The following is a 12,524-nucleotide window of genomic DNA, read 5'->3' on the forward strand; positions in this document are numbered from 1 at the left end:
AAGACAGAGGAAAGCAGAGATTCAGAAGACAAAGCATCTCCAAAACTCCAACATATTCTCCATTACTGCACAACAAGTAACTTTTAATTTATGCTCTACTGGTTACTCACAATTCAATTGATAAACATAATCGACTTCCTGACTAAGATTTACAAGATAACCATAGATTGCTTCAAACCAACAATCTCCGTGGGATTCGACCCTTACTCACGTAAGGTATTACTTGGACGACCCAGTGCACTTGCTGGTTAGTGGTACGAGTTGTGAAAAGTGTGATTCGCAATTTGTGCTACCAAGTTTTTGGCGCCATTGCTGGGGATTGTTCGTGTTTGAACAACTGACGGATTATTTTGTTGCTTAGATTAGGAAAAATCTTTCTTTTTTGGTTTAGAGTCTTTTATTATTTATCCCTTGTTAAAATACTTTAAACTTATAGCTCAGTTATTTAGAACGTGGTGTTTATGTTCATGATAATTGGCTATCATATTTTTTAAAAACCTTTTTCAAAAATAATTTTTCTATTAAATCCTGTGCCAAACTTTAAGTTTGGTGTTTTCAAAAATAATCTTTCTTAAAATTTCATCCTAAGGTCCCATAACTCATTTGGCTAGAGCGTTAATCTGTGTTCTTGGTAATTGGGTTAGAATCTTTTATACTCTTTTCAAAACCTTCTTTTTCAAAAATATTTTTTCTATTAAATCTTGTGCCAAACTTTAAGTTTGGTGTTTTCTTGTTGATTTCCCTTTGATTTTCGAAAATTTTGGTTTGGTTTTCAAAAAAATTTTTAAGTTTGGTGTTCTTCCTTCATGTTCTTGTGTTCTTGTGAGTCTTCAAAGTGTTCTTGAGTTTCCTTGTGTCTTGATCTTAAAATTTTTAAGTTTGGTGTTCCTTGGTGTTTTCCCTCCAAAATTTTCAAAAACAAGGAGCATTAGATCTAAAAATTTTAAATTTTGTACTATCTTATTATTTTTCTCTCTCCTCACTAGATTCAAAAATATCTTCTCATCTTATCTTTTTCAAAATATCTTTTCTAACTTCCTAACTTCTTATCTTTTCAAAATTTGTTTCAACTAACTAACCAACTTTTTGTTTGTTTTCTAACTTTTTCAAAACTACCTAACTAACTCTCTCTCTCTCTAATTTTCGAAAATATCTTCCCCCTTTTTCAAAAATTTCTTTTTTATTAACTAATTAATTTTTATTTTTACGAAAAAAAATTTTATTTCAAAATTCAAATTCTTTTTAGTTATTTTATTTTATTTAAGTATTTACTTCTTATAAAATAAAATAAATAAAAAGATAAATCAGTCCAAGTTATATCCATCATGGACATAAGTGGAGATGGACAGTCCAGGAGGACTCTGGGGTCATATTCTAACCCCTCTACTGCTTCATATGGGAGTAGCATATGCATACCCTCCATTGGAGTTAGTAGCTTTGAGTTGAATCCTCAGCTCATTATCATGGTGCAGCAAAGTTGCCAGTATTCCGGTCTTCCACAGGAAGAACCTACAGAGTTTCTGGCACAGTTTTTACAAATTGCTGACACAGTACATGATAAGAAAATAGATCAGGATGTCTACAGACTATTACTGTTTCCATTTGCTGTAAAAGATCAAGCCAAGAGGTGGTTAAATAACCAACCAAAGGCCAGCATAAGAACATGGAAACAGCTGACAGAAAAATTCCTGAATCAATATTTCCCTCCAAAAAGGATGACACAGCTAAGGCTGGACATCCAAGGCTTTAAACAAGGAGATAATGAATCTCTTTATGATGCCTGGGAGAGATACAGAGAGATGCTACGAAAATGCCCCTCTGAAATGTTTTCAGAGTGGGTTCAGTTAGACATCTTCTACTATGGGCTTGCAGAAGGAGCTCAGATGTCTTTAGATTACTCAGCTGGTGGATCTATCCATATGAGAAAGACAATTGAAGAAGCTCAAGAGCTCATTGATACAGTTGCCAGGAATCAGCATCTGTATCTAAGCAGCAACCCTTCCATGAATGAAGAGGTTAAAACAGTAACTGTTGAATTCAGTACTGTAAAACAAGCTGCTGAATTCAATCAGCAATTAGATTTTCTAACAAAACAGCTAGCTGAATTCAAAGACAGGTTACAGGAGACAAGGATAGCTAATATACATATGGACGAACAGTTTAAGCAAACAAAGCAGCAGCTATCAAAGCAAATAGCAGAAGAATGCTAAGCAGTTCAATTAAGAAGTGGGAAAACATTAAATACCCCACCTCAAGGCATCAAAAATTCAAGAAATGAGCGACCCACCAAAGATTCCCCTGAGGACAGTAAGAGCCTAGGGAAAAATAATTCTGGCACTAAAACGCCAGAAAATGGGTGGAAGGCTGGCACTGAACGCCCAGACCATGCCCAAAACTGGCGTTCAGCGCCAGAAACAAGGAAGGATTGGCATTCAACGCCAGAAACAGGCAAGAATCTGGCGTTGAACGCCCAACAGGGGCACATTTCTGGCGTTCAGGCGCCAGGAACAGACAGTGAGCTAGCGTCTAACGTCACTCCAGCTTCTGACTCTGGCATTCAATTGCCAGTGAGGGATCAGACACACACAAGTGCTGACAACAACCCCTCTAAAAAGGCTTCTTTAACCACTAAGGTTGAGGAATATAAAGCCAAGATACCTTATCCTCAAAAACTCCAGAAAGAGGAGCAGGATAAGCAATTTGCTCGCTTTGCAGATTATCTAAGGACTCTTGAAATAAAGATTCCATTTGCAGAGGCACTTGAGCAAATACCTTCTTATGCCAAGTTCATGAAAGAGATCTTGAGTCATAAAAAGGAGTGGAGAGAAACAGAAAGAGTTCTCCTCACTGAAGAATGCAGTGCAGTCATTCTGAAAAGCTTTCCTGAAAAGCTTAAAGACCCTGGGAGTTTTCTGATACCATGCATATTAGAAGGTGATTGCACCAAGACAGCTTTATGCGATCTTGGGGCAAGCATCAACCTAATACCTGCATCCACTATCAGGAAGCTTGGCTTAACTGAAGAAGTTAAACCAACCCGGATATGTCTCCAACTTGCTGATGGTTCCACTAAATACCCATCAGGCGTGATTGAGGACATGATTGTCAGAGTTGGGCCATTCGCCTTTCCCACTGACTTTGTTGTGCTGGAAATGGAGGAGCACAAGAGTGCCACTCTCATTCTAGGAAGACCCTTCCTAGCAACTGGACGATCCCTCATTGACGTCCAACAGGGAGAAATAACCCTGAGAGTCAACAATGACGAGTTCAAGTTGAACGCTGTCAAAGCCATGCAGCATCCAGACAAATCAACAGACTGCATGAAAGTTGACCTTATTGACTCTTTGGTAGAAGAGATCAACATGGCTGAGAGTCTCGAATCAGAGTTGGAAAACATCTTTAAAGATGTTCAGCCTGATTTGGAGGATTCAGGGGACATGAAAGAGCCTCTGAACTTTCTTCTGAAAGAGGAAAAACCTCCTAAACCAGAGCTCAAGCCACTACCACCATCCTTGAAATATGCATTTCTAGGAGAAGGTGACACCTTTCCAGTGATCATAAGCTCTGCTTTAAATTCACAGGAAGAGGAAGCAGTTATTCAAGTGCTAAGGACACACAAGACAGCTCTTGGGTGGTCCATAGGTGACCTTAAGGGCATAAGCCCAGCTAGATGCATGCACAAAATCCTACTGGAGGATAATGCCAAACCAGTGGTTCAACCACAGAGGCGGCTAAATCCAGCCATGAAGGAAGTGGTGCAGAAAGAGGTCACCAAACTACTAGAGGCTGGGATTATTTATCCCATTTCTGATAGCCCCTGGGTGAGCCCTGTTCAAGTCGTCCCAAAAAAGGGAGGCATGACAGTGATTCATAATGAAAAAAATGAACTAGTTCCTACATGAACAGTTACAGGGTGGCGCATGTGTATTGACTACAGAAGGCTCAATACAGCCACCAGAAATGATCATTTTCCTTTACCATTCATAGACCAGATGCTAGAGAGACTAGCAGGTCATGATTATTACTGCTTTTTGGATGGCTACTCAGGCTATAACCAGATTGCAGTAGATCCCCAGGATCAAGAGAAAACAGCATTCACATGTCCATCCGGAGTGTTTGCTTATAGAAGGATGCCCTTTGGGCTATGCAATGCACCTGCAACCTTCCAGAGATGCATGCTCTCTATTTTCTCTGATATGGTGGAAAATTTTCTGGAAGTCTTCATGGATGACTTCTCAGTATATGGAGACTCATTCAGCTCCTGTCTTGATCACCTGAAACTTGTTCTGAAAAGATGCCAAGAAACCAACCTAGTTTTAAACTGGGAAAAGTGTCACTTCATGGTGACTGAAGGAATTGTTCTTGGGCATAAAATCTCAAACAAGGGAATAGAGGTGGATCAAGCAAAAATAGAGGTAATTGAAAAATTACCACCACCTGCCAATGTCAAGGCAATCAGAAGCTTTCTGGGGGCATGCAGGATTCTATAGGAGGTTTATAAAGGATTTTTTAAAAATCGCAAAACCTCTAAGCAATCTGCTAGCTGCTGACACGCCATTTGTGTTTGACACAGCATGCCTGCAGGCGTTTGAAACGCTGAAAGCTAAGCTGGTCACAGCACCAGTCATTTCTGCACCAGACTGGACATTGCCATTTGAGTTAATGTGTGATGCCAGTGATCATGCCATTGGTGCAGTATTGGGACAGAGGCATGACAAGCTTCTGCATGTCATTTATTATGCCAGTCGCGTTCTAAATGATGCCCAGAAAAATTACACAACCACAGAAAAGGAACTACTTGCAGTGGTTTACGCCATTGACAAGTTCAGATCATACTTAGTAGGATCAAAAGTGATTGTGTATACTGACCATGCTGCTCTTAAATATCTACTCACAAAGCAGGATTCAAAACCCAGGCTCATCAGATGGGTATTGCTTCTGCAAGAGTTTGATATAGAAATAAGAGACAGAAAAGGGACAGAGAACCAAGTGGCTGATCATCTGTCCCGGATAGAGCCAGTGGAAGGGACGTCCCTCCCCTTTCTTGAGATCTCTGAGACGTTCCCTGATGAGCATCTATTTGCCATTCAGGAAGCACCATGGTTTGCCGATATTGCAAACTATAAAGCTGCAAGGTTCATACCCAAGGAGTACAATAGAATACAAAAGAAGAAATTAGTTACTGATGCAAAGTACTACTTGTGGGATGAACCCTATCTCTTTAAGAGATGTGCAGACGGAATTATCCGTAGGTGTGTCCCCAGAGAGGAAGCACAGAGAATCCTATGGCATTGCCACGGATCTCAATATGGAGGCCATTTCGGAGGTGAGCGAACAGCCACCAAGGTCCTCCAATGTGGCTTCTATTGGCCCACACTCTATAAAGATTCCCGAGAGTTTGTACGTAATTGTGACAGTTGCCAAAGAGCTGGTAACCTGCCTCATGGTTACGCCATGCCTCAACAAGGGATCTTGGAAATAGAGTTGTTTGATGTATGGGGAATTGACTTCATGGGACCTTTCCCACCATCATACTCAAACACTTATATTCTGGTGGCAGTTGACTATGTATCAAAATGGGTTGAGGCTATCGCCACACCCTCCAATGATACTAAAACAGTGCTGAAATTCCTCCAGAAACATATCTTTAGCAGGTTTGGTGTCCCTAGAGTGTTAATCAGCGATGGGGGCACTCACTTCTGCAATAAACAACTTTACTCTGCCATGGTTCGGTATGGAATTCGCCACAAAGTGGCCACTCCATATCATCCACAAACTAACGGGCAAGCTGAAGTCTCTAACAGAGAATTAAAGAGAATCCTGAAACGGACAGTAAATACCCGTAGAAAGGATTGGGCAAGGAGCTTGGATGATGCTCTGTGGGCTTACAGAACAGCATTCAAGACCCCTATAGGGACCTCTCCATACCAACTCGTGTATGGTAAGGCATGCCACTTGCCCGTGGAACTGGAACATAAGGCCTACTGGGCAACCAGATTCCTAAACTTAGATGCCAAATTAGCAGGAGAAAAACGATTGCTCCAGCTAAATGAGCTAGAGGAATTCAGATTCATAGCTTTCGAAAATGCCAAGCTTTATAAAGAAAAATAAAAAAAATGGCATGACAGAAAGCTGTCATCTAGAATCTTTGAACCAGGACAGAAGGTCCTGTTGTTTAACTCTAGACTCAGGCTATTCCCCGGGAAACTAAAATCCCGGTGGAGGGGACCATACGTGATTACAAGTGTGTCACCATATGGTTATGTGGAGCTTCAAGATATTGATTCTGATAAGAAGTTCATTGTCAATGGACAGAGAATCAAGCATTATCTTGAAGGCAACACTGAGCAAGAATGCTCAAGGCTGAAGCTAGATTAAAAGCTCAGCAAGGTCCAGCTAAAGACAATAAAGAAGCGCTTGCTGGGAGGCAACCCAGCCATGGGGCAACAATCCTCTAAGCATTTTGCCCTATTTCTATCTTTATTTTTTTATATATATAGAGTTCATTGACAACAAGGTAAATAATCATTTACAGAAGACCTCGGCACACAAAACAGAGTAAAAGAGCTCAATGGCAAGAAAACGCCAGTAAAGGGGCATTTTGGGCGTTCAGCGCCCAAAATGGGCATCCACTGGGCGCTGAACGCCAGTAATGGCAGCATTTGGGCGTTCAACGCCAGAAATGGCCACCCACTGGGCGTTGAACGCCAGGAATGGCAGCAACTGGGCGCTGAACGCCCAGGAGATCAGCATTTGGGCGCTGAACGCCCAAAACAGGCAGTGTTTGGGCGTTCAAACGCCAGGAGGACAGGGAGGAGCCAAATCCAGTAATCCCACACGTATTTCCATTTTAATTTCAAATTTTATGCTTCAATGCATGATTTTTACATGAACATATCAAGAACCCTGGTTTCTAAAATCCCTAATTTCTAAAAATCCATCTTTCCAAATTCAATCCATATCTTTTTCAAATATCCATATTATCTTTTTCAAAAATCTATCATATCTTTTCAAAATTAAACTCTATCTTCTATCTTATCTTTTTCACTCTAAAATCTTTTCAATATCTTTTTCATATTATCTTTTTCAAAAACCCAGATCTTATCTTTTTCAAAAATCTATCCTATCTTTTCAAAATCAAACTATATCTTCTATCTTATCTTTTTCAACTCAATCTTTTTATCTTATCTCTTCCAATTTTTCGAAAATCCACCCCCCACCCCTTTAAATTGGGTTCGGCCTCCCCCCTCCTCCATCAACAAGTGCACCTCGATCTCCTTCTATCCCTCTCCTTTCTTTACTTTTGCTTGAGGACAAGCAAACCTCTAAGTTTGGTGTGTTTTTCCGAAATCACTAAGATCATGGCTCCCAAAGGGAAACAATACACTCCTAGAGGCAAGAAAGAGAGCATTCCAAAACCACTTTGGAATCAAGGGAAGTTCTTATCTAAAGAACATTCAGACCATTATCTTAAAGTAATGGGTCTGAGATCAGTGATCCTGGAAGTGAGATTCGATCTGAAAGAAGATGAATATCCGGAGATCCAGGAGCAAATTCGAATCAGGAACTGGGAAGTCCTAGCTAATCCTGAAACGAAAGTAGGAAGGAACATGGTCCAGGAGTTCTATGCTAATATGTGGCAGACTGACAAGCAAAGACTATCTGGAACTGCCTGCTACGAATTTCGGACCATGGTCAGGGAAAAAATTGTTCATACCACCCCTGACAAGATCAGAGAGATACTAAAGCTACCTCAGCTGAAGGATGATCCAGACTCCTTCAACAGGAGGATGATGAGAGCAGACATTGGCCTGGATAAGATTCTAGAGGACATCTGTATCCCTGAAGCCAGGTGGACCACCAACACAAAGGGCATCCCAAATCAACTCAAGAGGGAGGATCTCAAACCAGTTGCCAGAGGATGGCTGGACTTCATTGGGCGTTCTCTGTTGCCCACCAGCAACCGTTCTGAAGTCACAGTTAAAAGAGCAGTGATGATTCATTGCATCATGATGGGAAAGGAAGTGGAGGTTCATCAGCTGATTTCAACAGAGCTCTATAAGATTGCTAACAAAAATTCAAGAGAGGCCAGGTTGGCTTATCCAAGCGTGATTTCTCTGCTCTGCAAGGACGCTGGAGTCAAGATGGGAATAACTGAATATATCCTAATTGAAAAGTCAATCACCAAAGCATCAATGGAGAGACAACAAGCACAGGAGGAACATATCAAGAAGAGAGCACAGGAATTCCTCCCAGAGATCCCTCAAGCGGAATATTGGGAATATCTTGAGACGTCTGTCACTAAGATACAGGAAGCTATGGAGCAAATAATAAAACAACAGAAGGAACACAGTCAAATGCTGACCCATATGCTTAAGGAACAAGAGGAGCAGGGACGTGACTTAAGGGAACTGAAGCGCCAAAAGTCTTCTGTGATACCAAGCCTCCCAAGGATCAGAGGAACTCCCATACCCCCAGAATAAAGGTTGTTAATTTCCAATTTCTGCCTTAACTCTGTGACAGTGTCCTTATAAAAAGTTTACCTTAGAAGTCATATAATAGTAATTAGTATCTATTTGATTTTATCTCCAATTAAGCTATAGTTTATTTTTCTCATCATCATTAAACATGAATAAAATAGTAGATCTTTTGAATAAGAAGCAATAAAATTTCGAGTTTAAATAAAACAAATTCTAATTGGTTAAATGTGGTGGCAATGCTTTCTGTCTTCTGAATGAATGCTTGAACAGTGCATATGTCTTTTGAATTTGTTGTTTAAGACTGTTAAATATGTTGGCTCTTGAAAGAATAATGAACATGAGACATGTTATTGATAATCTGAAAAATCATAAAAATGATTCTTGAAGCAAGAAAAAGCAGCAAAGAACAAAGCTTGCAGAAAAAAAAAAAAGCAAGCAGAAAAAGCCAATAACCCTTAAAACCAAAAGGCAAGGGCAATTAAAAAGGATCCCAAGGCTTTGAGCATCAGTGGATAGGAGGGCCTAAAGGACTGAAATCCTGGTCTAAGCGGCTAAACCAAGCTGTCCCTAACCATGTGCTTGTGGCGTGCAGGTGTCAAGTGAAAACTTGAGACTGAGCGATTAAAGTCAAGGTCCAAAGCAAAAAGAAGAGTGTGCTTAAGAACTCTGGACACCTCTAATTGGGGACTTTAGCAAAGCTGAGTCACAATCTGAAAAGGTTCACCTAGTTATGTGTCTGTGGCATTTATGTATCCGGTAGTAATACTGGAAAACAAAGTGCTTAGGGTCACGGCCAAGACTCATAAAGAAGCTGTGTTCAAGAATCATCACACTGAACTAAGAGAATCAATAACACTATCTGAAATCTGAGTTCCTATAGATGCCAATCACTCTGAGCTTCAATGGATAAAGTGAGATGCCAAAACTGTTCAGAAGCAAAAAGCTACTAGTCCCGCACATCTAATTAGAATCTGAGCTTCAATCAAAAAACTCGGAGATATTATTGCTTCTCAACCTATTAGTCTTCTATTTTATTTGTCTAGTTGCTTGAGGACAAGCAACAGTTTAAGTTTGGTGTTGTGATGAGCGGATATTTTATACGCTTTTTGGGGATAATTTCATATAGTTTAGAGTATGTTTTAGTTAGTTTTTAGTCTATTTCTAGTAGTTTTTAGGAAAAATTCATATTTCTGGACTTTACTATGAGTTGTGTGTTTTTCTGTAATTTCAGGTATTTTTCTGGCTAAAATTGAAGGAGCTGAGCAAAAATCTGATTCAGGCTGAAAAAGGACTGCTAATGCTGTTTGATTCTGACCTCCCTGCACTCAAATTGGATTTTCTGGAGCTACAGAACTCGAAATGGCATGCTTCCAATTGCATTGGAAAGTAGACATCCAGGGCTTTCCAGTAATATATAATAGTCCATACTTTGCACAAGGATAGACGACATAAACTGGCGTTCAACGCCAGTTCTCTGCCCAATTCTGGCGTCCAGCGCCAGAAAAGGATAAAAAACTGGAGTTGAACGCCCAAACTGGCATAAAAACTGGCGTTCAACTCCACAAATGGCCTCTGCACGTGACTCACTCAAATCTCAGCCCCAGCACACACCAAGTGGGCCCCAGAAGTGGACCTCTGCATCATCCATCATAGTCCACTCATATTTTGTAACCCTAGGCTACTAGTTTAGTATTTAAACAACTTTTAGAGACTTATTTTGTATCTCATGACATTTCAGATCTAAACTTTGTATTCTCTGACGGCATGAGTCTCTAAACCCCATTGTTGGGGGTGAGGAGCTCTGCTGTGTCTCGATGAATTAATGCAAGTATTTCTGTTTTCTATTCAAACACGCTTGTTCCTATCTAAGATGTTTATTCGCGCTTAACTGTGATGAAGGTGATGATCTGTGACATTCATCACCTTCCTCAAACCACGAACGTGTGATTGACAACCACCTCCGTTCTATATCCGATTGAATGAGCATCTCTTAGATTCTTTAATCAGAATCTCCGTGGTATAAGCTAGAACTGATGGCGGCATTCATGAGAATCCGGAAAGTCTAAACCTTGTCTGTGGTATTCCGAGTAGGATTCAAGGATTGAATGACCGTGACGAGCTTCAAACTCCTGAAGGCTGGGCGTTAGTGACAGACGCAAAATGATAGTAAATTCAATTCCAACCGGATCGAGAACCAACCGGTGATTAGCCGTGCTGTGACAGAGCGCGTGAGCGTAGTTTTCACTGGAAGGATGGAAGGTAGCCATTGACAACGGTGATCCACCAACACACAGCTTGCCATAGGGGGACGTGCGTGCGTGAACAAGAAGACAGAGGAAAGCAGAGATTCAGAAGACAAAGCATCTCCAAAACTCCAACATATTCTCCATTACTGCACAACAAGTAACTTTTAATTTATGCTCTACTGGTTACTCACAATTCAATTGATAAACATAATCGACTTCCTGACTAAGATTTACAAGATAACCATAGATTGCTTCAAACTAACAATCTCCGTGGGATTCGACCCTTACTCACGTAAGGTATTACTTGGACGACCCAGTGCACTTGCTGGTTAGTGGTACGAGTTGTGAAAAGTGTGATTCGCAATTTGTGCTACCATCTATACAAATATGGCATATTCTATAAGTACATAATTGTTGTTCTCATTTAAGATATACCCTCTTGTTTAATGAATAGAATTGATGGTTCATATTTTACTTTGATTTTTTTTTTGTTTAAAAAAGTCAGTTTTTAAATACAGTTATTTTAGTGACTATCAAAAAGTTAATTGACTATGGCTCAGTTTGGATAACCAACTTCTCTTTTTGATAAAATAACTTAAATAATAAATGACTCTATTAAAAGTAACTTATAAATAGGTTATTTTGTGTTTGGATTTTTAACTCTAAAAGTGCTTATTTTATAGAAATATGATGAAAAGTAAATGTATTATGAGAGAAGTTATTTTTTTTTAATTTCTTTATAAGCTTCTAAATAGCTTCTTAGAAAGTTGCAATTTGGTTTTAAAAATTGTACCAGACATTAATATTACTACTTTTCATAAGTTAAAAATTAAAAAAAGTTACTTCTAAAGTTTTGCAAACGGACCTATATCTTTATGAAAATATGAAATTTTATTAAAAAACTTAATTATTTACTTTTTTAAATTTTATATTATTTTTTCCAAATAAAATATATTGTAACTATTTTATATTTTATTTTTGTGAATTTATCCAAATCTCAATTGATTTTGTTTTATTTTTTTTTTAGTTAAAATGTATCTGTTTTAATAGATGAACCATATTTTTATTTTTTTAAAAATTCAATTTAAAGTATCTTTTTTAATACATTGAATTTGCATAAAATAAAAAACTTAAATATATAAAATTATTGATTTTCTTTTTTTTACTACAAGTAAAAAAAAAAACACTTGTTTGCAGTTATTTGTTTTGATTAGTATAATCATCTCAATTAAACGATAAAGTTAATTAAAGTGAGGTTATTCTAATTTCTTTTCAGCAAATTCATCACTTTCGGGTTATTAGGGATCCTAAAAGACGTTTCTGCCTCACCCCATCTCCTCTATCCCTAACCCAATCTCCATCCGTTGCATGATCACCGCACCCCCATCCTCGACTGAGATTTCGGCTTCCCTCCTCGGTTCTGGCCACATGCAAAGAAGCTATGGCTATCTCTGCGATTTGATTCGATCCCAGCATGAGGGTGTTGTTCTCTTCGTTGTGTCTGTTCCTTCTCTCCAGGGTTGCTCTATCTCTTTCTGTGGAGCATACCTCATTCTCCATCTCGATTTCTCGGTTTTGGATAGCAGATGTTGTCACCGCGGTTCAAGAGGTATATGTGGGCTATGGTTCCATTGTCCCCCTGTTCAATCTCTTTCTCGATTCCTTCTCCAGTTTCAATTTTTTGTGTGTTAATTGTTGCTGTTTTATGGATCTATCATTTAATTTTGAGTTGTTTGGTTTCTGATTTAATCATGGTGATTGTTACTTGTTTTTGTAAATCAATGGTTCTCTCCTATGT

This window comes from Arachis ipaensis, chromosome B9, assembly GCF_059453495.1.
Source record: "Arachis ipaensis isolate K30076 ecotype BB chromosome B9, ASM5945349v1, whole genome shotgun sequence".
Taxonomy (NCBI): domain Eukaryota; kingdom Viridiplantae; phylum Streptophyta; class Magnoliopsida; order Fabales; family Fabaceae; genus Arachis; species Arachis ipaensis.